The sequence below is a fragment of the Scardinius erythrophthalmus genome (assembly GCF_964197995.2).
Source record: "Scardinius erythrophthalmus genome assembly, chromosome: 6".
Taxonomy (NCBI): Eukaryota; Metazoa; Chordata; class Actinopteri; order Cypriniformes; family Leuciscidae; genus Scardinius; species Scardinius erythrophthalmus.
In genome coordinates, this window is record NC_138226.1 from 41086516 (window position 1) to 41112690 (window position 26175).

General features: G+C 40.3%; 1 protein-coding gene across 6 annotated transcripts in view; it reads right to left on the reverse strand.

Moving 5' to 3' along the window:
* LOC308692215 (NACHT, LRR and PYD domains-containing protein 1 homolog) overlaps nt 1–9012 on the reverse strand; it is a 63521-nt gene extending 54509 nt beyond the window's left edge. For 3 of the 6 annotated variants that reach the window (XM_081368028.1, XM_081368023.1, XM_081368027.1), the window contains exons 1-2: nt 8891–9012; nt 8277–8568 (exon numbers count right to left, since the gene is read on the reverse strand). The gene's annotated coding sequence lies outside the window, so the exon portion shown is untranslated. Of the gene's footprint in view, nt 1–4042; nt 4092–8276; nt 8569–8890 lie in introns of those variants that run through there. The other 3 variants (XM_081368025.1, XM_081368030.1, XM_081368026.1) reach the window with 3 other exon arrangements.
* Between the last annotated feature and the right edge of the window lie 17163 nt (nt 9013–26175).

The window sequence follows — 26175 nt, forward strand, 5'->3', positions numbered from 1 at the left end:
CTTCACTGTAATTTACTGTATTGTTGCCAAATTAAGTTCACACATCACTGATGTCCTGATGGTTATACTACAACACTTATTTTGTAAAATATATATATTTAAAATTGTATATACAATTGTAAATGTAGATTTTTATGGTTTTTATGAAAAATATTCAATAACCTCACTGTAATTTACTGTATTGTTGCCAAATTCAGTTCACACATCACTGATGTCCTGATGGTTATACTACAACACTTATTTTGGAACAATACAGTGAATTACAGTGAAGTTATTGAATATTTTCATAAAAATCATTTTAAAAAAATCATAAATTTACAATTGTATACAACTTAAAATATTTTTTTCCAAAATAAGTGCTGTAGTATAACCATCAGGACATCAGTGATGTGTGAACTGAATTTGTCAACAATACAGTGAATTACAGTAAAGTTATTGAATATTTTTCATAAAAATCATAATTATACATTTACAGTACATTTGTATATACAATTTAAAAATTTTTTTTTCCAAAATAAGTGTTGTAGTATAACCTTCAGGACATCAGTGATGTGTGAACTGAATTTGGCAACAATACAGTGAATTACAGTGAAGTTATTGAATATTTTCCATAAAAATCATAAATTTACGATTGTATATACAATTTAAAATATATATATTTTCCCCAAAATAATTGTTGTAGTATAACCATCAGGACAGCAGTGATGTGTGAACTGAATTTGGCAAACATACAGTGAATTACAGTTATGTTATTGAATATTTTTCATAAAAATCGTAAAACTTATACATTTACAATTGTATATACAGTCGTGGCCAAAAGTTTTGAGAATGACACAAATATTAGTTTTCACAAAGTTTGCTGCTAAACTACTTTTAGATCTTTTTTTCAGTTGTTTCTGTGATGTACTGAAATATAATTACAAGCACTTTATACGTTTCAAAGGCTTTTATTGACAATTACATGACATTTATGCAAAGAGTCAGTATTTGCAGTGTTGGCCCTTCTTTTTCAGGACCTCTGCAATTCGACTGGGCATGCTCTCAATCAACTTCTGGGCCAAATCCTGACTGATAGCAACCCATTCTTTCATAATCACTTGGAGTTTGTCAGAATTAGTGGGTTTTTGTTTGTCCACCCACCTCTTGAGGATTGACCACAAGTTCTCAATGGGATTAAGATCTGGGGAGTTTCCAGGCCATGGACCCAAAATTTCAACGTTTTGGTCCTCAAGCCACTTAGTTATCACTTTTGCCTTATGGCACGGTGCTCCATCGTGCTGGAAAATGCATTGTTCTTCACCAAACTGTTGTTGGATTGTTGGAAGAAGTTGCTGTTGGAGGGTGTTTTGGTACCATTCTTTATTCATGGCTGTGTTTTTGGGCAAAATTGTAAGTGAGCCCACTCCCTTGGATGAGAAGCAACCCCACACATGAATGGTCTCAGGATGCTTTACTGTTGACATGACACAGGACTGATGGTAGCGCTCACCTTTTCTTCTCTGGACAAGCCTTTTTCCAGATGCACAAACAATCGGAAACAGGCTTCATCGGAGAATATGACTTTGCCCCAGTCCTCAGCAGTCCATTCACCATACTTTCTGCAGAAGATCAATCTGTCCCTGATGTTTTTTTGGAGAGAAGTGGCTTCTTTGCTGCCCTTCTTGACACCAGGCCATCTTCCAAAAGTCTTTGCCTCACTGTGCGTGCAGATGCGCTCACACCTGCCTGCTGCCATTCCTGAGCAATCTCTGCACTGGTGGCACTCCGATCCCGCAGCTGAATCATCTTTAGGAGACGATCCTGGCGCTTACTGGACTTTCTTGGACGCCCTGAAGCCTTCTTAACCTCTTTCCTTTAAGTTCTTGATAATCCTATAAATTGTTGATTTAGGTGCAATCTTAGTAGCCACAATATTCTACTTGTATTCTACATTCTGGAGTATATGCAAATTGCTATTATAAAAACTTAAGCAGCAACTTTTCCGATTTCCAATATTTATGTAATTCTCAAAACTTTTGGCCACGACTGTACAATTTTAAATATATATTTCTCCCAAAGTAAGTGTTGTAGTATAACCTTCAGGACAGCAGTGATGTGTGAACTGAATTTGATGACACTATAGTGTGTGACAGTGAAGTTATTGACTGTTTTCGTAGTGATTCTCCAACTAGAAGCACTTTTGGCACTGTGAGTTTATGTAAAATTCACTCTCTTAAAACACTCTTAAAGTCCCCATGAAATCAAAATTGACCCTATTTACTTTGTTAGTGCATATTACTAGTCTTGTGGTGAACAATTAATCCGTGCAAGAAAATATTTTAAAAAAAAAAGTTTTACCATGGTAATCTTTAATCAAAATCTGAAAATGCCCCTCCCCTCTGCATTGGAGGACCTTCTCTGATGACGTAGGTTTGAGGAATTGGTTTGGGCAACGCTTAACCACTCCCCTCAAAGCGTTAGTCTGTTATGAGCAGAGATGGAGAGGAGGAGCGCTAGAGTAAATCCCTGCCCTCTGTTCAATATTCCTTTTCACTGGGAAATACGTCATAACACTGGAGAAAAGTCGTTTGCAACTTCCGGTTCACGGGGACTTTAAAACAATCTTCCTAGCTTCATTCATTTGTCTTCTAACACAATATAACAGTGGGCAGTTTTAGAATTCCATGGATCATTATTATTTTTAACAGTTTTTCTGAAGAGCCATGTCATTTCCACCACTTTTCAATTTATGTATTTTATTACAATATAATATTGTAAAACTGTTATATAAGATTATGTATCTGTCAACAACATCAGTGGCTACCTAATCATGTAACAAAATAAATCTTAATACTTCATGAACTTAATGCATTTTCATTTAAAGTTGCTAAAATGCCACGAGTTGCCACGAGTTGGGATTTTTGCCTACAGCATCTCATTTTTGCTCAGGTCTATGTTTATTATAAGTCACTCACACATATATTGTGAGTAATGAACTATTACTACTTATTTTAAAATACATTTAGATCCTCATCATTGGTTATTCTTATTTTTTTTCTTAAAAACTGTAGTGGTGGAAAGTGGTGGAAATGACGGTTTATGGTGGAAAGATTTTTTCTGTTTATTTTTACTTAAATTGCCAGTGTAAAATATTTTTAACCATGTATTTTATTATTTAACATATATGAGTTGAACAGTATACCTAATAGTTTTAAATATAATGATTACAAATGATATGCAAATTATATAAACATTCATATAAATATAGATAAATAAAAATACATTTAGAGTGTACTGGAATGGTGATATATAAAGTTTCAGTCCAAAAGCACAAATATGTCATGAGAACATGTCAATAACGCACAAAAACAGCATATATCATGTCCAAATCTACGCCTCAAATTTCGCAGAGGTGGAAATGACGGAGGTGGAAATGACATTTTAGCAGTTTTTCTGCAATATTAGCACACCCTCATGTCACGGTACGTTCACACGGGGCGTCAGCGTCAACGCTTCCCATTGACTTTCGGTACGTTCACACGGGGCGTCAGCGTCAACGCTTGACGGAAGGCGTGGCTGAAGTTTGACACTGACGCCATGGTCATAGCAGCGTCAGCCAATGAAATTTAAAATGTATCCTCAGTTTGCTGCTCTTGAACAGGATGAACGTGATTGGCTGCCGCCTGGCTACTGTATTTGCATAGAGCGATCCTATTGGCTGACGCTTCCGTCTGCGGCGCTTCACTGGCGTTGCTCGCGGCAGAAGTTGAAAAATTCTCAACTTCTGCCGCGAGCAACGCCAGTGAAGCACCGCCGACGGATCCACAATTCTTTTCGGCAACGCTTGACGTCACCCATTCAAAGTCAATGAGGAGCGTTGACGCTGACGCCCCGTGTGAACATACCGTCGGGCTTAGCCACTTTTGGACTTATTATGTTGTTTACTCGTAATAAACATAAATACATTATTTTCATATTTGTTGTACATAATTCACCTGAACTACAGACAAGGTGGAAATGACAAGGTGGAAATAAAAATATTCAGTATAAAAGCTTGACTTACCTTGATTTATTTTCTTGTGCTGAAGAGCACATGTGCCTGAAGTTTCATCTTCAACTAATACATCCTTTTCACAGTTATTTCCATGATTACCAAGTAAATAAAATATTTAAGGTGGGTCTATTAAAGTGGATTTTGTTGAGGGAGGTGGAAATGACGGAAAACTTGGGGACAGACGTATTTCATTCCAAAAATAGTTTAAAATTATGACATACATATGGAATTTCGATGGTATGACATTATTTTATTTGTCCTTACATGTTAAAAAATATTTTTAAATCGATCCTTTAATATAATTTTCTAACATTCAAAGAGGGCCAGTCTGGGTTGGGGACAAGCATAAAACTGCAAAATCTGCTAATAAACAGCCATGCAAAAGCATTTTTAAAAGAAAAAAGGGGCAAAATTTGGTGGTTACTAGGATGTTGGAGCATGAACTTCATAATGACAGTTTATTTGTGCACTTGTTTGTTTATTTATTTACAAAAAAAGGCCAGGGACAACAAAAGTGCCTGTAGTTGGAGAATCACCACTTAACGCTTTTCGGGATTTGCACTTTGCAGACGGTCCCTTCGGATCTGTCTCGCTGCCGCCTGCGCATAGAGATCAATGTCTTTTGTCCACTGCGAGGGAAAGCTCGTTTGGAGGAAAATTAGGTTGTAGCTGCTTGTCTACATTACTACGATTAAAAAGAGGTGTTATTTGTGCAGTAACAACGTTTAGCTCACAAGTTATTGACCTGGGAAGTTCGAATCTGTGAATTTACTGCCAACTTTACTCAACTCTTCAGGAGGTGGTCTGGGCTGCATTCCAGACCAAACTGGACAAGTGTAAACCACATAATTGTACTCCTCCCAAAAATGCTAAAAAAAAATAGACGTGTGGTGTGAGAGCTTGTAATAGGCTATATGTAATGTTATAGCCAGATATGACCAGTGTTGTATAAAGTACTAGAAAGCAATACTTGAGTAAAAGTACAAGTATTGTACTAGAAAAAGACTTTGGTAGAAGTGAAAGTTACCTTTTAGAATATTACTTAAGTAAAAGTCTTAAAGTATCTGATATATACTGTACTTAAGTATCAAAAGTAATTTTCTGATATTTAATGTACTTAAGTAATTGAAGTAAAAGTAAAAGTTTTTTTTTTTTTTTTGATTATGCGTTGAATTCAGCGATCACGGAATCGCGAAAAACTGGAGGGACTGTGTAGCCTGTACTGTAGGCTACTTGTGTTATCGTTTATCTCCCACTGCATGTACCTTTAGCTGTAAAAAAAAAAAAATTGCATCACAATAAGTGTATTGTGATTGTCTAACATTTTTGAAATTAAACTGAATTTTATTAGGTTTAGTGACGTTACAATGTTAATAATTTCTGGTAAGCTACGCTTTTTTATTATTTCAATTCAATTGTGATTTGATTTAATATTGACTCATTTGTATAAATATTAGGTAGGCTACTCAAGATCTGCGTTAATTTTTCAAAAAAAAAAAAAAAAAAAAAAACCTCCCCTAATGCTGTAAACATACAGAGAGCCCTAGCTTGTAGTAGGCTATTATTTAAGGTTAAAAATAATTAAATAGAATGCGTTTTTTTATTATAATAAAAACTTTAATGATATAAGTAAAAATATAATAAATATGTAATATAGAACACATATTTAGCAAAATACTCTCTATAGATATTTTTTATCTTGCCAACTGTGCTATAGCCTATTATTAAATGGCTTTCCTGAGGTAAATGTGACATAATTGTCCTCCAGCTATGTTACTGACCTCTTCACGCTGATGAAAAACACTTATTGATCGATATTATGTATGAGGAACATTTCGGTAAGTTATAGGCCTACTGTATCTTTCAACAGTATTCATGTTTTTTTTACTATTAGATAGTACAGACGATCGGTTCACTTGAGCTAGGGATCTGTCATCTGTCACGTAACATTTACAAGCGCCAAAACAGTATTTATTTTTTGAATTTCGTAATAAAATTGACATAATCTGAGTTAAAAAAAAATGTTTTATATCATAATGTAACCTGCTCTGTCTAGTCTGTCGGTCGTCCTCTTTGCTTCGCGATTTTTCTGTGCGTGAGAAAATTGATGTGAGGCATGAGAGCGTGTGGAAAAAGTCAATTGCGTGTGTCTCACGGTGAATGCGTGAGAGTTGGCAGCTCTGTAAGTTAAACGTGCTCCAGGTCCTCCGGCAGGTTCTCGTGCTTCCATGGCGGTTTCAGTTGTGCTTCCTCCTCCTTTGGCATGGCAACAAACAAGCATTACGCTGAAATAGAGCGCGCGCCGTGCGTACTGCAATCTAGGAGCAGTGATTCGCCAAACCTCCCTTATTGTAGTCGCACACATTTCTTCTGATTTTATTTTGTAGTAACGAGTAACGAAGATGCTTAGTGGAAATATAGCGGAGTAAAAGTATACATTTTATCTATGAAATGTAGTGGAGTAAAAGTGAAAGTTGACATAAATTTAAATAACGAAGTAAAGTACAGATACGTGAAATTTCTACTTAAGTACAGTAACGAAGTATTTGTACTCCGTTACATTACAACACTGGATATGACGACGCTACTGGAACACGCATCACCGCAGATGAGAAGCTGAGTATCATCTATTCATCAAGCCAATGTGCAAACTAACCATTGGCGGAGCTAGGGGGGGGCCGTGGGTGGCCACCCTTGGTCTAAGCTTGGCCACCCCTCTTACAACTGCTGTTTGTGTCTCTTTTTTTTTGACAAAAATTGCGTTTTTTAAAACGCTGAACCGTCTCTTTAAGACCACAAAAAACGTGAGACTTTTCAGACGCACACTCCAACTTCACCTCAGCGCCAGGCGCAAGCCAAACGAGTGCGGAAATGTGCAAGTGCCGAATGAGCTTCAGCAGAACATCAGACAGTGATATGCACATAGTAAATATAGAGTCAATCTTTCTCAACTGGTGGGTTGCAAGACCGTTTTGGGGAAGTCGAATAGTGTGCAGTCAACAACAAACATAGCCTAATTCTCTTTTTTTCTGATGCTAGGCTACTTTTATTTTTAGAAGATGTGTGTGTGAAAGCTTGTGACAGTTCTGTCAGATGCTGAGAAAAGCGCGTTGTCCTTATTCAGTTGGCTATCTTTGTTAAGATGAGATGTTGTCAGGCATAATGTCAGGAAAACTAACTAACTTTTCTGTCATACGGCTGTCAGCCGTTGTACTGTGCTTGCAGTATAGGCTACGCACATCACGCGCAAATGCGGCGTGCTGTAGCCGTAGTTGTCGTCAATTAACTCATGTAAGAATCAAAAAGGCGATTAAAGCTGTCAAAACTGCATGCATGTATTTGTTATATATGCGTCACATGTGTCTGGATTAAAATATTCTGCAATGTGAGATCACAATATAAGGCACAAACTCATATGTAATGTTTTAATGTCCAAATAAATGTGAGCACTGTGCATTGTACTAGACGATAGGCATTCATTTTGCGTTCATTTGTAAAGGACAAACAAAAATGGATCATTTTTAAATCCATAAAATAACTAATTTTACATTCTGGCAACATTACATTATGAAAAACATAACATTTTACATTATGTGCTGTTGACTTCCGCCTTGTTCACATTCTTGCACATGGGGATTCAAAAGATAACTTTTGTTCTCCTTTTTAATTTAGGTATGCTAGAACTGTTGCAATTATTTATTTTGACAACTAATATAGAAAGTTAAACTTTTTTTGACAAACTCAGAATAGGTTGAATAGTTCATTGATTATATCAAACGCATTGAAGGTTGAATAATCTTTGGACTACAGTATCTGCATGTTATCTCATCCATGAAGATGCAACAATGTTGCAGTCCAAAGCTATTGGAGCTTTTGAGAATCAGAACCAAGCTAATTGAGCAAGTTGAACTTTAGCTATAGTGTGTGCCCTTTTATTACTATTTAATTAATTTTAATATGAGGTGGTGGTTCCTAATTCACTATCTCAATTACAATTAAGTACAAATTAACTTTATTCAGTTGTGTAGGCACTAAAACAGTCCAATAGATAAATAATTTTTTATGATAAAATAGCCTAATTAATATTTCTGTGCCACCCCAGACTGGTTGCTGGCCCTTGCCTGGCCACCCCTCTGAAAAAATCCTGGCTCCGCCACTGAAACTAACGCAAATCAAAGTGAAAGTAAGTCACAGTTAACACACAATCATCATCATTAAAAGTAAAAAAACGAAATGATCTTACCAGGGCTGTTGCCGCTCTCTCTTATTGCGGTCTTTGATTTAGACATTTTAGCTGATGATCATTAAAATGCAGCTCAGTGTCTTTCACTGCGGTCAAGTCAGCCGCCACCCCGAAGTGCACTGTCAATCTAACTTAGCCGCCACTATTTCGCGGTTCGCGCATACACTAGCTATTACGGTAAGTGTATTGGCCTTGCAGAACCATCACTCTGCTATCCAACAAGTTAAACACCTCCATACAAGACGCCAGGACACCCGGTTGTCGTTTAGAGCCTTTATAGAATGGTGTGAAACTGAAATACAGATTTACACATGCATGAATAAAAGATAACATAAATGTTCCAAATACAGTTACACAAAAATGTATGAATTCCAGGTAAGTGGTCGAAAAACTGAATAAACATTGAAACTGCCAAGTACAAAGACTTTCACTTTAGTGAAAAGTATAAACTAGATATAACACATTTAAGTAAATGTAAGCTAAGCCAAAGGTGTTAGCTGAATGAACTGGCATGAATGTAATCCATATTGTTCAAATGTATAAAATAAAATTATATTAACATAAAAGGGTTCAACATTTGTAAAGATTAATGCTGACATAAATGTCTTACTTACAGGGAATGCCTTAAAAAGGGCTAACAAAAGAGGATTGGAACAGATGCCAGCGCATGGATAACTGCACTCTTCCTGCTGCCTTGATTTCTCTGAGCTGTCTGCTCTCTTTACTTCCTGTCTCCTCCTTCCTGCTTCCTGCTGGCAGACTTAAAGGGCCAGTGCGATCTTGGGGCAGAGAGGAAGGCCAGAACAGTAAGACCGTCACACGTCACCTGGATTGAAAACAATTGATCTTCCGGCGAAGGCTATTTCACATTAAATTATCTTTCTTTCTGTCTGTCTGCATATAATTATCTATCTATCTATCTATCTATCTATCTATCTATCTATCTATCTATCTATCTATCTATCTATCTATCTATCTATCTATCTATCTATCTATCTATCATTATGTATCTGTCTATTTATAATTATCTATCTATCGATCCATCCATCTATCTATCCTAAAATAATAATATATTGTTGTGTCTATACATTCAGAAAATCATAAAAAAAAAAAAAAAAAAAAAATAATAATCCTAGTTTACACAGCCCAATTTCACTTCAGATGGAGAGTACACCTTCTCACCTGCACAGTTTCAGGACATTCTGATGTCATTTTACAAAATAAGAGCCCTCCAAAATTCATAAATACGCTGTTTTGGCTATACATTCAGAAAATCATTAAAAAAAAATATCCTAGTTTACACAGCCCAATTTCACCTCATATGGAGAGTACACATTCTCACCGTGTCACCTGCACAGTTTCAGGACATTCTGATGTTGCATTACAAAATAAATAGCCTTTAAAGTCTTCAGTAGGCCTACATGTGTTTTCTGTCATTGATGAATAATACAAATAATTTCCATGTTTGTTTGTTTGTTTTCGTTTCAGTCACAACAAGACCAATGCAGTGGAAATGGCAGATGTTGCACCATGTCGAATTATCTGTCATGATGTTAAGTTGGACAATTATATCAGTTGTGAACAATTCCCTGAAGAGACTTTTATGCCTATTTCTTTTGTGCTTGTGTCTTTTGATTGTAATTGTTTTTGGACACAAATCTCTCTGTGGTGGACATTAATGTGTGCAATATAAATGTTATTGTGATATGTAACACTGACATGTAAATACATCTTTATCAATCACATAAACTGATGTACTTATGTACATTATGTACTTATGTGTATTATGTACTTTAATCTATAAAAAGTACTGTCATTTCCCATGTTGCCTCTAGGACTGGTTTGTCTGTCAAAGGTCGGTTATAACACTGCTATTGAATGTTTCCTCATTTAGTTCTTCGTGTTCCTATAATAATTTTGTATAAGTTTTACTCACTAAATATCACATATTATAAACACATATTTGTATCCTTGTTCATGCCTCATGACATTAGAGCCTTAAAACTGCTCTGTACAAATAACTGACGCTGTCCATGGTGTTTAGCCAATAGATTTGCTATCTTACGTGTTTTTCCCCGTCTGTTTTGTGTTGGATAATATTTTCTAAACTATACAATGTAAAGCCTAAGCTTAATAGGCCCAAGGAAAACACAGTTAAATATTTGTATGCAAAGTTGGACAGTTGGTAGCTGTTGTCCACCGGAGGGAGCCACAGTATAACGAATCGTCTCAAGACTGGAAGTTTAACGTCAGTGAAAGTGGTTCAGTACATTAACTTTAAAAAAATTTAAACAAAAACATTAAAAAAAAAAAAACCTTTATACAGTATGTCACATTTTGCGAAGAAAACTTTGGTTTAAAGCAATAATGCAAAATTAAGTAAACTACATTACTTTTATATCTTGTAAACAAGAAACACTGTATTAATGTCTACTTGAGATTGTACCTTGATGATTGCCATTATATTTCATATGAATGGTAATTATGTCTAAATGAAAAAGTGTTTTGTATTTATTGTATTTATTTATTTATTGTACAAAATATTGTATTATTTAATATTTATGCTGAGTACATTGTGCAACGTGCAAAATGTCAAAAGTGCAAAATTCGAATAAGTCCCAAACAGGCACCTGCGAAGCCTAAATTGGCATCTTATAGCAGGGCAACAACCGCATGATTAAAAGTTCAAGACAGTATAGCTGTTTCTTGGTAAACACAAAAAAAATCGAAGCTTGCAGCAATCGAGGAAGGAAAAGATGTCAAAGAAAGAGCAAGGGTGAATGCATATTATATTACAAGTATAAGCCCCATTTGCTTTACACAGCTGAAACGTAGCTGTACGTAGCACCATTCAACCATTTAGGCCTAGACTATATGCTATTTCTCCGAGGTCTGTCTAATGTCATGCAATTTATTATTATTCAGTAGAGACTACGGAATAATGAAATACAAATTATTTACTTAGGCCAGTCTTTGATTCAATCAATTGCCATAATAATTTCAAATAGAAACTTTTTGTTTTGTTTTGTTAAGTTAACGATTGTTAACGCTATCACCTAAAAGTAATTACAGTGCTAACCTTTTAAACTGATGTAGTGGGTAACACTATAGAGTAGCCTACTGTTCCATCATTAATGAATAACTACACAGTAACAAACGAGTAACGCTATATTAACATTGTATTAGCAACTATTATCTAACAAAAAACTCTGATTAATGAATTGTTAAGTAATAGTGCTTAGTTGAATGTGGTAGGTCACTATTAGCTAATAAAAACAATTTTTTTCATCTACTTGGTAAACCAATAGTAATGACTCAAATATTAACAAACCATTCAGAGGGATTTAACTACTTGGAACAGTATTTTTAAGTGAAAAGCTTATTAACTCCTTAATATTGCATGAAGGTTTTAGAAAGGTTTTTACTCTACTGATCCAGATTAGCTAATAGTGAACTACCACATTTCACTAAGCACTATTAATTACTAATTCCTTAATTAGAGTTACTTTTAAGTTAATAGTAGTTTATAGAATGTTAATAGTGCATTACTTATTTGTTCCTGTGTAATTATTCATTAATGATGGAACAGTATTCTAAAATGTGACTGGAATATGTACGAATGCTGTCTTCCTAATGCCTTCCCTTTTTATTTTATCCAGAGTGCACTCATTCGAGTTATTTGGGGTGAGTAATTCAGTCATTTACCATCCATCCCTGAAAGTACATTTAGTCCAATAACTATGTGCAACTATGTTCTTTATTTTTATCAATGCCTTTTTTCACCAATAGAACAAAACCAAACATATAGTTGACGATGAAATTGTGGAGACAGTTGAACTCGTAAAAAAGAATCTCATCAATTACGATGACACTGTCACACATAAGGAGGGCTTCTGGGGACAAGTGTGCATTGCACTTGGCATTGCAAACACCAAAAACAATCAATATAGACTGAAAATTATATTTAAAAAGGTGAGCATTTCTTTGTTTCACTGTCTGTCTTTCAAAGCATGATTCCTGGCTTCAAATTATTACACACACACACACACACACACACACACACACACACACACACACACACACACACACACACAGAGAGAGAGATAGAGAGAGAGAAATATAAAACACCTCTTGCTGATGATCACCAGTTATGAAGGTTGTTATATTGAGTTTACAACACCTAATTTTCTTATAAAAGTTTCTTGTAATTTCCCATAAAAAAATGCAATGTTATATGTCTGCTAGGCATTATATTTGTTTTGTTTTTTTTCAATATCATACACACAGTAACAGCAAGACCTAACATCCCCTTATCTGTACTTTTTGAGATTAATTTTATACACCATGATTATAAATTTTGTCAAAGTGCCAGCCAGAATATTCCCCATCTCCATTGCCGTCTGAGGCCAGTGAAACTGCTGCTGATGACCATGGACACAGATCTCCAGAGCAAGTTAGTCATGTGCTTTGTAGTGTACATGAGAAAAAAATTCATTCATTCATTGTTATAGGAGTAGAAGTATTGTCTAAACTCTTTAAATCATCTAAATCAACAACATGTGTAATTTTGGTGTGTGTGTGATGCAATCTTACCTGGCCAATCCTACATGAAATTAGATTAGTGTAAAAAAACATCTTTACAGGACAGATGTTGCTGTAACATTGTATTTTTTCATTAGGGGTCCATTAGTTATCCATCTGATGAAGATGGATTTATTAAAATGTGCCTACCAAAGAACCCATCGTTCTTTTTCATTGAAAGAAACGAGTGGGACAAACTAAAGCAACATAGAAAAAAAAGAAGCTTTAAAGGACTACAATGGACCAATGTAATTGCGAAAGGACTTAGGACCATACATCCGTACTGCTCCATCGCTTTTAAAAGGCACAGACTGAAGGGTTTGGGTTTGATGCGAGCAAGTCCTGAGTTCTCCTGTCTTGGATACTGTAGGTTTGAGGACTGCCCTGTCACTGTAACAGTTACTGTTGATACTGAAGAGAACCTCAAGGCTACAGTAGAGTACCAAGGTGGACATTGCTATCACAATTTAACCGAATTAAAAAGAAGGCCTGTAAGAGCAAATGACAGGAACACACTGGGTCAAGACTTACAAAGGCAACCCCCACAAGCCATGTTTCTTGACAAGTTGTATAAAATCCCTGATGATGTCATGTAGTCTGGCTGTAGGTATGAGGCTCCAAGTCGCGATGTCCTCAAAACAATATCGTGGGAAGCACGTCAGAGAAGCCGGCAGCACAGCAATGAGGTAATAAGTCTTCAAATAATGCTAAAAAATAAAAAAGACAGTCCTGATGAGGTCCTTCAAAAATCATGCTTCAACCAAAAGGGGTTTTACTGTGGTCACAAAGGGGAATTGACATTTATCAGGAGCGATGCCGGGAGGACATTGTGTATCTCGATGCCACTGGCAGCATCATGCGAAAAGAGAAGGGCTCTCCTCCTCCTCCCTGTTTACGAGTTGGTGGTCAGGAATCCCCAAAAAAACTCATCCCCTTTACCTGTTGCTACTTATCTGACCTGTGACCACACCACAGCCTCAGTTACTTATTTCTTAGAGGCGTTCCAAACTGATGTGGCAAGGCACTTTGGAAGGAAAGGTATGCGGTCACCCATCATGATCCTTTGCGATGGGTCGATGGTGTTAATGCAGGCTATATGCCTATCATTTGCCAAGAAAAATCTACAAGACACCATTAACCACTACTACAAGATAGCCAGTGGAAAAGGAACAAAGGAAGATTTTGAGGTGCCCATTCTTCATCGTCGCCTTAGCCATGTCATGAAGAATGCCAAGGAAATGTGCACAAAGTTGTAAGTACCGTACATTAACAAAGTAGTGTTCGTGACATTCCTTTTTTAGTGACAGTTGCTAAGTGTCTGAAGAACTGTATACAGACTCTATGTGATGAATGACCTTTTATTAATGTGCTAGCACAAAAAACACCACAGCAACATCTGTTTTCCTTATACCAAAACATAAGAACAGCACTGCCAATGTGTGCAAACCTTTGTAAACTGACCAATATGAACTGGTCTTTCCAAAATGCACACAATTTAAAAGTCTCTTGGCAGTGTGGCCTCAGAATTCCCCTACATCGGCTCTGTCTGTGAAATGCTTAGAATACTGATGTATTCAATACATTTCCAATAGAGCAGCAAGTATTAATAAAGTATAATATGCACAAGTTATGAAATTTTATTGTTACTGTTACATATTACATTGCAGTACATAATTTTGTTCTTGAACCTAATTATTATATTATATTCACAGTGCGCCAAACCACTACCATCTGGCCATGCATGTATTTGGCTCCCTTACAACTGTTTTGTTAAGTATACCGAGTGTATGCACTGAATAAAGACACTGAGCGCGAGCTTATACTATTCAGGAACATTTACTGAGAACATCTGTGTCACCTTCCAAAACAGTCCGTATGTCACCATGAAACTTTAGTTCCCTTTACAGAACACCTCCCCTCTTAAGTAAGAATCCCCCCCTCTGACATCTGACAACAGCCCTTAAAAGCAATACTCACTTATAGGGAAATTCTTGTCAAACAAAACCTTTCACAACAGAACATTTATAGAATAATGTTTTTTTTTTTTTTTTTTTTTTTTTTACTTTTCATCTCTCCCCCCCAGTCTCTCACAAATCCAGATGCTCTGGTGGCCGTGACACTTATCCTGAGATTGTCACATACGGAGTGTTAGATGTGGCTGTCTGTCTGTGATTGTCTGTGTCAGTGTTCTTATGTCGTGGGGAATGACGATTCTCTGGCCCCTGACAAGCAGCTCTCCTGCTAACGTTAGTGTCGCTCTTTCAGGCCAGTATGGCCCCAGCTCTGGAGAAAGGGCATTTTTCTCTGGCCAGCCTGTCTTGCAGTATCTGATGAGTTTTGCGCACACACAGGGTCAGTTTTCTGTCTTTCTTGTATTACCTGCAGTTTTGTTTCAGTGACAGGAAGACTTTGGATGGCAGCATCCACAAAAACTTTAACCTCTGCCTCGTTATCTTTTTCCTCCTGTGTGAGTGTTTGTCCTACCGGGGCTCTTGATAATGTGTCTGCTGTTATTAAACTCTTGCCTGGCACATGCACAATGTCGAACGTGAACTTCATCAGTCTCAACCTGAATCTCAGCACCCTGGGAGGGAGTTCATCTAGCGCCTTGGTACTCAGGAGTGGCACTAGAGCTTTATGGTCTGTCTCTAACCTGAACTTCAGTCCCAGGAGGTAAGGCATCAACCTTTCGCATGCCCACGTCGCAGCCAAAGCCTCCTTTTCGATCTGTGCATAATGATTTTCTTTAACCTTTAACTTTAACCTTATCTGGATCCGGCGTCACGCCACCTGCTGTGACACGATGACCCACAAACATGATGTTATCTTTTGTAAACTCACATTTTTCATTCAGCGTGAGTCCTTCCTCTCTCAGTCTCTTCAGCACCTGGTGCAGTCTCACATTGTGCTGCTGTATGTCCTCTCCATACACGACTATGTCGTCCGCATGACACACCACTCCGTCGCACCCCTCCAACATCTGCGACATACGACGCTGGAAGTGCTCCGGGGCTGATGAGATCCCAAACGGTAGGCGATTGAATGCATATCGCCCGAATGTGGTGATGAATGTAGTGAGGAGCTAGCTCTCCTCCGACAATGGGATCTGCCAGAAACCGGAGGTTGCATCCAACTTCGTGAACACTTTTGCCCCAGCCAGCATGGCCAGTGTGTGGTCTACTGCTGGGAGAATGTGTCTCTCTCTCCGCACCCACTGGTTCAAGTGCGTCAGGTCCACGCACAGCCGAATCTTTCCTGGCTGAGCTTTTGGCACCACACCCATGCCTGCGCACCAGGGTGTGGGCTGGGTCACCTTTGTAATCACCCCCATGTCCTCCATGCGCTTCAGTTCCGCCTGGACCTTATCTCGCAGTGGTAGAGGCACGCGGCGTGGGGATGACAAAGCGTACGGGACAGCACCTGGCTCCAGTTCTATTTTGTATGGCTCCTTTAATTTTCCCAAGCCTGAAAACACTGTAGGGTATTGCGCCTTAAAATCCTCTTGCTGGGTTTGTACAGTGTGGACACGCCTTATTAGCTTGAGTGCTTTTATAGCAGGAAGGCCCAGTAGCGCCTTAGTCAAATCTAACAACGTAAATGTCTTGTTCTGTTGTTACTTTTTCGTGACTCAGCTCACCTTTAAAGTGTCCTTTTACCTCCAGTCTGTAGTTTCCTGGTCCATACAGCACTTTGAGTGGCGGTTGCAGTGTCTCATGCTTTTTAATGGAGTAACTGCTGCTTGGAATTGCTGTAACGCTTGCTCCAGTATCTAGTTTGAAAACAGTTGCATCTCCATTTAACTGCACTGTCTCTATCCACACGTCCTCACCCTCAGAGCCCACCTCTCCTAGGAAAGCAAAATCCTCCTCGTTTTTGCTCCCCATTTGTGCCTCTGAGTTTTCATGGACCCCCCCAGCCGATCTGCATTTCTTTGCAAAGTGTCCCTTTTTGTGACAACTCCTGCACTCTGCATCACGGCAGTCCTTCCACAGATGTTTCCTTGAAAATCCGCACCTGCTGCATTCAGATGTCTTTGACTCCGGTTTATCTTTGGCAACTTTTCGCCATTTGGTGTGTTTTTGCTGTATTGCTTCAACCTGTCCGGACGCTTGCTCTGTCCCTCGTAACACTGGCTGCTGCTTTTTTACTGCTGCGCTCTGTCTCACTCTTGTCATGGCTAATGTCAAATCAGTGTCCAACTGTAGACTTTCTGATAATTTAGCATCACTAATGCCAACCACAATTCGGTCCCTTATTAACTGTTCTCTAGACCCCAAATTCACAGTGTTCGGCTAGCGTGTGCACCGCTGTTATAAAGGACTCAACGCTCTCACCGGGCTCTTGATTTCGTCTGTTGAAGCGTGCTCTTTCGAAAATAACGTTCCGCTTGCTAACACAGTGCGCCGAGAAAGCCTCTGTAACCGCATCGTAAGACTTCTTTTGTTCGTCTGTGAGGGGTAACACTTTTAGGATATCTTCGGCATAGTCGCCGGCTGCATACATAAAGGCATACATTAATCCTGACGCTATTCTGTAGCGTTCAAAGTGCTCAAACCATCTCGGCCATTCGTTAGCATTGGAGAAGTTGAACTTGCCTGGCGGTGCTAGCTGTGGAGCTAACTGTTGCGCCGTTGCTTCTCCATCCATCTTCCTTCCTTTTCCCGTACGTTGTTTTGCTTCACAGGTTTAGTTCGTCTTTCTACTGTCCTCCTCCTCTCCGTTTTTCTTCTGACACCATGTTTTGTAAAGTATACAGAGTGTATGCACTGAATAAAGACACTGAGCGCGAGCTTATAATATTCAGGAACATTTACTGAGAACATCAGTAAACAGTCACCTTCCAAAACAGTCCGTGTGTCACCATGAAACTTTAGTTCCCTTTACAGAACAACAACTGCAAGCACTTTAAAAGAACTAGATGACATGGTTCAAAGTGCTGCAGTTGTCTTCTCAAGTACATCCTGTGGGGCTAATGTTGAAAAACATTTTAAAAACCTGCAGTCTTGGCTGCAGAGAACAGGGAAGACATTGGATGTGACCACCAACTCCAAAATTGATGCTGAGGACTTGAAGATAAATGACAAATCTAGTTTTACATTGTAACGTTTATGGTTTTATTTAAACAAAGATGTGAAGAAATAATTCTATTATCAAGTTAATTTACTTTAAAGAAACAGTAATTAATTGAAATTTCTTGCATGAAAGAAAAATGTCTTAGTGAGAGCAGCTATGTTTCAATGTGCTTAAAGTCTTTGTTACGGCAATATATATTTGAAATTAATACTATATTAACACTATTTCAATACTAATACAATAGTAGGACAACATTGGAACAACAAGCCTTTTGTCAGTACAGAAAGTAACTGTAGTGAGTTTTGTCTGTAAAGACTAACTACGTTTATTTACACAAAAAATAATTAAGTACCTGCCACTCAAACAACACAACACAGCATCATTTAATAGAATAAGACAGAAAGAAATATGAATTCCACACAAACTGCAGCCTCTAACACATATAACAGTATGGTAACAATTTTGGCAGCATTTTTAAATAACTGTTTATAACTGTAATTTTTCCTTGTTTATGAAGGGCTGATGTCTTCTATTGAATTGTGCCTGAAGTCCTACAGTTTACAGACACACCTCTAATAAAAACAACACATTGTTACATTACATTTAGGACATTAAAGGAGCCAACAAATTTGCAAAACGTTGCAAGGCAATTATTTCAAATGCTCCACTGGACAGGAATGGAGAGCACAATGTGTACTTCTGTAAAGGCCTTATCAATCACCTCAGCAAGTATCTTCTCTCATATGCTGGATTGCGGACCGGGATAATGCTAGGTTTGCCATAATTAATCAAAATATCGCTATTCGGATAGAAAAATCTGGGTACGTTTTCTGAAAATACATGGCTTCTTTTCTTTTTGTACAAAGGTGACCTTGGACGACATGGGACGGGACCTCAGTATGAGCAGAGCACTAGGAGATATAATGTCCTGAGAAAGCTCAAAAGACAAGTTATTATAATACATGTATCATAACATGACCTCTGTCTCAGTATTATTATTGTGTTTAAATGATAAATTATGTTATTAATTCACCTGTTTTTTATTTCTTGCTTTGAACATAACAGAGGACAATAAAACACAGGGAATCATGGAAAAGAGCCAGTGGGACTTAAAGCACATTCGTTTCACTTCTGGACGGCTCACTAGGCTTGATGACTTTGTGGCCCGCTATCAAACAAGTCACACCTCTCTCCTGAAGGAGTATGAAGACTCTGAAAGAGTTTTCAGAAGAAAGGTTTGAATACTTTTAATAAATGTATCATTGAAGATATGATGGGTACCAGTTTTTATGGAAAACTATATATACAGAACATTATATTTTGTATGTCATCCCATTATACTGTATGTATTGATATCTAAACCAGCTCTGCAAAGTTATTTTAATTATCTTTATGAAGACATACAGAGTGGACGAAGAAAAATGGAAGGAACGCCAGCAGAAAAAGAAGGGGAGATATGTAACTCCACTCCGCAAGCCATTTGTTTTCAGAAAATCAAACAAGAAGGTATACTTTAAATGTAATACTGTGATGCATTCTACAGAATTAACAGTAACAATCTTATTCTTAATATAACACTTTTAGTTATTCTGCAGCCAAGGAAAATGCAGCCTATCTATAATTTTACTACTCATAGACATCTTACAGCCAACCCCCTTTTTCATCAATTAATTTTATTTTATTTTATACACTATACAAGTCTTTACTTAATACTGTTATACTTCATTTTAAGAAAAACAATTAATGCACCTGAAACATGGAGTCTTGTTAAACAAAAATATCTTTAAAGGGGTGATTTTGATTTCCCATTTCTAACTTTAGTAAGTGTGTAATGTTGATGTCTGAGCTTAAACAACATCTGCAAAAGTTACAACGCTCAAAGTTGAAAGCAAAGGAAAATATTTGCTTTTAAAGAAATCGTTTTTAAGGACTAAAACAAACGGCTGGTTGGGACTACATGACATTGTGACATCACTAACCCTAAATTTACATAAAGCCCGCCCCCGGGAACACTTTAATAATGTTTTCAAAAAAGCAAATTAAAAGACAAATGGAGAGACTGTTAAATGAGGCTCCTTAATAATGTGATCTGATTTTAAACACACTGTTGATAGGTTGAGACCTCAGTGCCTGTGGGTCCCATTGGAAAACAAAAGTCTTCACCACAGCCAAGTTCATCCCTGCAGGAGGACCATGAAAAAACTTTGGAAGGAAAAGCTCTAGTACATGGGGATATCTCAAACAAACCCCAAGAACCATCGAAGACATCATTAACCACACAACGTCAAGTAAGAAGGGTTTCTAGTATCAAAAGATCTAACTGATAGTAGTAACTTTTAAAGGTTATTATTTGTATGACAAGTAAAAAGGAACAATATATTTGTTAAAAAAAACAGAGAGACAAAAAAATGTATACACATTCAATGTATATTTATCAATGTGTAAAGTTTGGTTGAAATTTTTGGCATGCAGCTCACCTCCTTGTGGAAAAGAAGGGACGCAGAGGTTGTGGTTTCTGTGATCCCCACCCAAAACACAGGACAAACCATAATTATTTGCCACAAAAATCTCTGTACACTTCAACCGCACCGGTGGCTATATGGCGAGGTATTGTCACATGCCTGTCCTGTCTTGTGCTGCACATGGGTGTTTTGTTATTTTGGGCCATGTGCTCGTGTCTATTGTCTAGCCCCTCCCATCTTGTTATCTAATTATTGATTATTTGTTCCACCTGTTCCCTCTTGATTTATTCCCTTTTTAAGTCCCCTCTTGTTTGCTGTCTGTGTTGGTTCGTTGTCAAATGTTTCTTGTTTCCCCGTGACCCTGCAGTTAGTTTCATGTTCTGGTTTTGTTTGGTATTGTGTTTACTAGTTATGTTTTTCCCCCTCGTGGGTTTTGTTTTGTGTTTGTTCTTTCTTTATTAATAAATAACCACTCTTCCGCACTTGAGTCCTCGCACCTTTTGTACTTCCCCAAGTCGTGACAGAACGAACCAACCAAAAGATGTGGATTCAGCGGAGTGAGTTTTTTTCTGGCGAGGATAAGGGGTCTCCAATCTCCTTGTTTGAGTATTTCGCCAGGTGTGCTCAGAGGACTATGGAGGAGGAGAGACTCATGGCAGATGGCGGTCAGCAGAAGGGCAAGCCCTCACCGCTGGTCCCGAGACGGAGGAGAGGAAGGAAGAACCCCTCCGTGACTGTTCCGGTGGTCCCGAGTCCGGTGGTCCCGAGTCCGGTGGTCCCGAGTCCGGTGGTCTCGAGTCCGGGGATCCCGAGTCCAGTGGTCCCGAAACGGAGGAGGAGAAGGAAGAATCCCTTCGCAACAGTGCCGGTGATTCCAGTTCCGGTGGTCCCAGTTCCGGTGGTCCCAGTTCCGGTGGTCCCGAATCCGGTGGATCATAACACGGAGACCATCCCGGAGGTGACTATCGTCCTTAATGAACCTCCCAGACGTCGTCCTCTGCCCAGGCGTCTTGCCCTGCCCGCGCTGCCCAGGCGTACTGTTCTGCCGGTCCCGCCCGAGCTGCTCGCCCTGCCGGCCCCGCACGAGCTGCTCGCCCTGCCGGCCCCGCCCGAGCTGCTCGCCCTGCCGGCCCCGCCCGAGCTGCTCGCCACGTCGGCCAATCCAGAGACTGTTCACGTCACGTCTGCCGAGCCTGTGTCTCCGGACAAGATGGCCGCCACCGAGTCTGTTCACGTCACGTCTGCCGAGCCTGTGTCTTTGGACAAGATGGCCGCCACAGAGACTGTTCACGTCACGTCTGCCGAGCCTGTGTCTTCGGACAAGATGGCCGCCGCCGAGCCTGTTCACGTCACGCCTGCCGAGTCTGTGTCTTCGGACAGGATGGCCGCCGAGCCTGTTCACGTCACGCCTGCCGAGCCTGTGTCTTCGGACAAGATGGCCGCCGCCGAGCCTGCTCACGTCACGCCTGCCGAGCCTGTGTCCCCTGACAAGATGGCCGCCGTCGAGCCTGTGTCTGAGCCGGTGGTGTCTGTTCCTGAGCCTGAGCCCTCAGTGACCGCGACACTGGCCATTATGGCCACAGCCATGTGGTGTGTGTGGGCTACGCACACACTTGAGCCGGTGGTGTCTGTTCCTGAGCCGGTGGTGTCTGTTCCTGAGCCGGTGGTGTCTGTTCCTGAGCCGGTGGTGTCTGTTCCTGAGCCGGTGGTGTCTGTTCCTGAGCCGGTGGTGTCTGTTCCTGAGCCGGTGGTGTCTGTTCCTGAGCCGGTGGTGTCTGTTCCTGAGCCGGTGGTGTCTGTTCCTGAGCCGGAGCCAGAGCCAGTGTCTGTTCCTGAGCCGGTGATGTCTGTTCCAGTTCCTGAGCCAGTGTCTGTTCCTGAGCCGGAGCCAGTGTCTGTTCCTGAGCCGGAGCCAGTGTCTGTTCCTGAGCCGGAGCCAGTGTCTGTTCCTGAGCCGGAGCCAGTGTCTGTTCCTGAGCCGGTGGTGTCTGTTCCTGAGCCGGTGGTGTCTGTTCCTGAGCCGGTGGTGTCTGTTCCTGAGCCGGAGCCAGAGCCAGTGTCTGTTCCTGAGCCGGTGATGTCTGTTCCAGTTCCGGAGCCAGTGTCTGTTCCAGTTCCGGAGCCAGTGTCTGTTCCTGAGCCGGAGCCAGTGTCTGTTCCTGAGCCGGAGCCAGTGTCTGTTCCTGAGCCGGAGCCAGTGTCTGTTCCTGAGCCGGAGCCAGTGTCTGTTCCTGAGCCGGAGCCAGTGTCTGTTCCTGAGCCGGAGCCAGTGTCTGTTCCTGAGCCGGAGCCAGTGTCTGTTCCTGAGCCGGAGCCAGTGTCTGTTCCTGAGCCGGAGCCAGTGTCTGTTCCTGAGCCGGAGCCAGTGTCTGTTCCTGAGCCGGAGCCAGTGTCTGTTCCTGAGCCGGAGCCAGAGCCAGTGTCTGTTCCTGAGCCGGTGATGTCTGTTCCAGTTCCTGAGCCAGTGTCTGTTCCTGAGCCAGAGCCAGTGTCTGTTCCTGAGCCGGTGATGTCTGTTCCAGTTCCTGAGCCAGTGTCTGTTCCTGAGCCGGAGCCAGTGTCTGTTCCTGAGCCGGAGCCAGTGTCTGTTCCTGAGCCGGAGCCAGTGTCTGTTCCTGAGCCGGAGCCAGTGTCTGTTCCTGAGCCGGAGCCAGTGTCTGTTCCTGAGCCGGAGCCGGTGTCTGTTCCTGTTTCTGAGCCGGAGCCGGTGTCTGTTCCAGTTTCTGAGCCAGAGCCAGTGTCTGTTCCAGTTTCTGAGCCGCTGGAGTCTGTTTCAGTTCCTGAACCGGTGACTGTTCCTTGGCCGCCCGAGGGGTCGTCTCCGCCGTGGCCGCCCGAGGGGTCTTCACCGTCCTGGCCGCCCGAGGGGTCTTCACCGCCCTGGCCGCCCGAGGGGTCTTCACCGCCCTGGCCGCCCGAGGGGTCTTCACCGCCCTGGCCGCCCGAGGGATCTTCACCGCCCTGGCCGCCCGAGGGGTCTTCACCGCCCTGGCCGCCCGAGGGGTCTTCTCCGCCCTGGCCGCCCGAGGGGTCTTCTCCGCCCTGGCCGCCCGAGGGGTCTTCTCCGCCCTGGCCGCCCGAGGGGTCTTCACCGCCCTGGCCGCCCGAGGGGTCTTCTCCGCCCTGGCCGCCCGAGGGGTCTTCTCCGCCCTGGCCGCCCGAGGGGTCTTCTCCGCCCTGGCCGCCCGAGGGGTCTTCTCCGCCCTGGCCGCCCGAGGGATCTTCTCCGCCCTGGCCGCCCGAGGGGTCTTCTCCGCCCTGGCCGCCCGAGGGGTCTTCTCCGCCCTGGCCGCCCGTTGGACTGTCGTCTCCGCCCTGGTCTGTCCCGCCCTGGTCTGTCCCTCCCGTCCCTCCCTGGTCTGTCCCTCCCGTCCCTCCCTGGTCTGTCCCTCCCGTCCCGCCCTGGCCTGGCCTGATGGAGCGTCTGGTAGCCGCTCCGTAGGGAGGGGGTAATGTCACATGCCTGTCCTGTCTTGTGCTGCACATGGGTGTTTTGTTATTTTGGGCCATGTGCTCGTGTCTATTGTCTAGCCCCTCCCATCTTGTTATCTAATTATTGATTATTTGTTCCACCTGTTCCCTCTTGATTTATTCCCTTTTTAAGTCCCCTCTTGTTTGCTGTCTGTGTTGGTTCGTTGTCAAATGTTTCTTGTTTCCCCGTGACCCTGCAGTTAGTTTCATGTTCTGGTTTTGTTTGGTATTGTGTTTACTAGTTATGTTTTTCCCCCTCGTGGGTTTTGTTTTGTGTTTGTTCTTTCTTTATTAATAAATAACCACTCTTCCGCACTTGAGTCCTCGCACCTTTTGTACTTCCCCAAGTCGTGACAGGTATAGTGTGCATCTCATTCTCTTAAAAATTAAGTTATACAAGCTGTTGTTAATTTTTAAAACTATAAATCTGTATTTATAAAAGCTTATACAAGTATGTTATACAAAAATGTTACATCATGTCATGACTGTTACTGTTATTGGAATAGCATCATATAGTAAACAACATGTAACACCTTTTAGAAAAACAATTTTTATAAACAGAGTAACACTACAATAATGGTCTATAATGAATAGGTATATACATGAATAATACAGGGCAAATGAGTAGTTTTATATTAATACTTCAGCTATCATTATTAACAAATATGGAAACAAGATTAACTAATCAGTGAGTAAAGTCAATTTATGATTAAAATAGTAATTGTTACTAAATAATTATAAAATGAAACTAGCTTCGTTAAAAACTAACAATGAACGATGACAAATAAAAAATAATTCCTAAATAAATGATCACATTAACGTGTCCAAGAAGTGACTTAACATAGTAACTCTGCATGACCTACTAGTGATCTGAGCCATTATTTTAAATTGAAAAACTTGATTATTTTTTTCTACATAAAAATAAAGGTCCAGACCACTAAAGGAGTAAAAAATTCAATTTATTATGTCTCAGACACATGTTAATATTGTAATGAGTTACAGTATAAAATATATATTTATAATTAATTTTAACGGATTATAATCAATTATAAATATTTTAATGCTTTTTAGAATTGACTGTATTAGAATTAATAGTACAATTATTTAATCAGTTCATCCAATTAACAGAAAGCATAATCAATCCTTAATTCTAGGAAATATATTATCTTCCTGGCCAAGACAGAATTTTTCCAGCTAAAGTAAATAAAGTACTAACAGGGTAGATCAAGAGACTGATCTTCGGGCTACTTTCGGATCCACTGAGACTTCAAAATCGGAGGTACTTTGGATTCTCCACACCGTGACAAAACATATGTCATATAACAGTAACAATAATATTAGTGACGTTTTCCAGGCAATGTTCCCCGACTCAAATATTGCGAAAACGTTTATTTTCAAATATTGCAAATATTGCGACCGAACAAGATCGCTTATATAGCAAGATTTGGTATAGCGGACTTCATCAAGAGAGATCTAATTAACACCATTAGCGGACCGTATGTCTTGATGTTCGACGAAAGCTTCAACTCATCCACCAAATCTAAGCAGCTGGACCTCCACGTTCGTTTCTGGAGCAATGGAGAGGTGCGGTCGAGATACATGGGATCTCAGTTCATGGGACATGGGACAGCGCAGGACCTCCTGAAGCATATCGAAGTAAGTGAGATGGCCTAAGTTACTTTACTGATTGGCATTGGACGTATACTTATCAATTTGTAAGTCTGCATTTGAACATCATGTCATAGGCCTACCCCATCTAGGGGAATATGCTAAAAATGTAGTGTGCTATATTGTGTAAAATGTGCATATTGTCCTATGGTCTATATGATTTTTAACCTCTATGCACCATTGTAGCTTATGGAAATAGGTAGTGTTAATTTCGTCAGACGAGACGAGACGAAATATGTTCGTCAATGACCTTTTTTTTCATGACTAAGACGAGACGATGGCAAGACTGCACCACTGTCCAAAAACGCTGACTAAGACTAAATTAACACGCATTATTGTTGACGAAAAAAGACGAGACGAAAATGTTTTGCATAAAATAAAAACTAAGATAAAATCTCTCTTCATTTTCGTCTACAATCGTCTCTGCTTTTTCATCAGCTGTTACACCTTTAAAATATTCAGAATGAGTTAGGATCCCGCTTATTACATTGCTACCTACCAAATAAAACAATAATTTGACACAAAATTATGATTTAAAAGTTTATTGATTTAAAAACATTTGTATTGCTTCCGCTAAATAAAATAGTCCGTTCCGCGTCCATAGCAACGCGCTGTTTTTCATGGCAACGGTCTGTTATACTTCG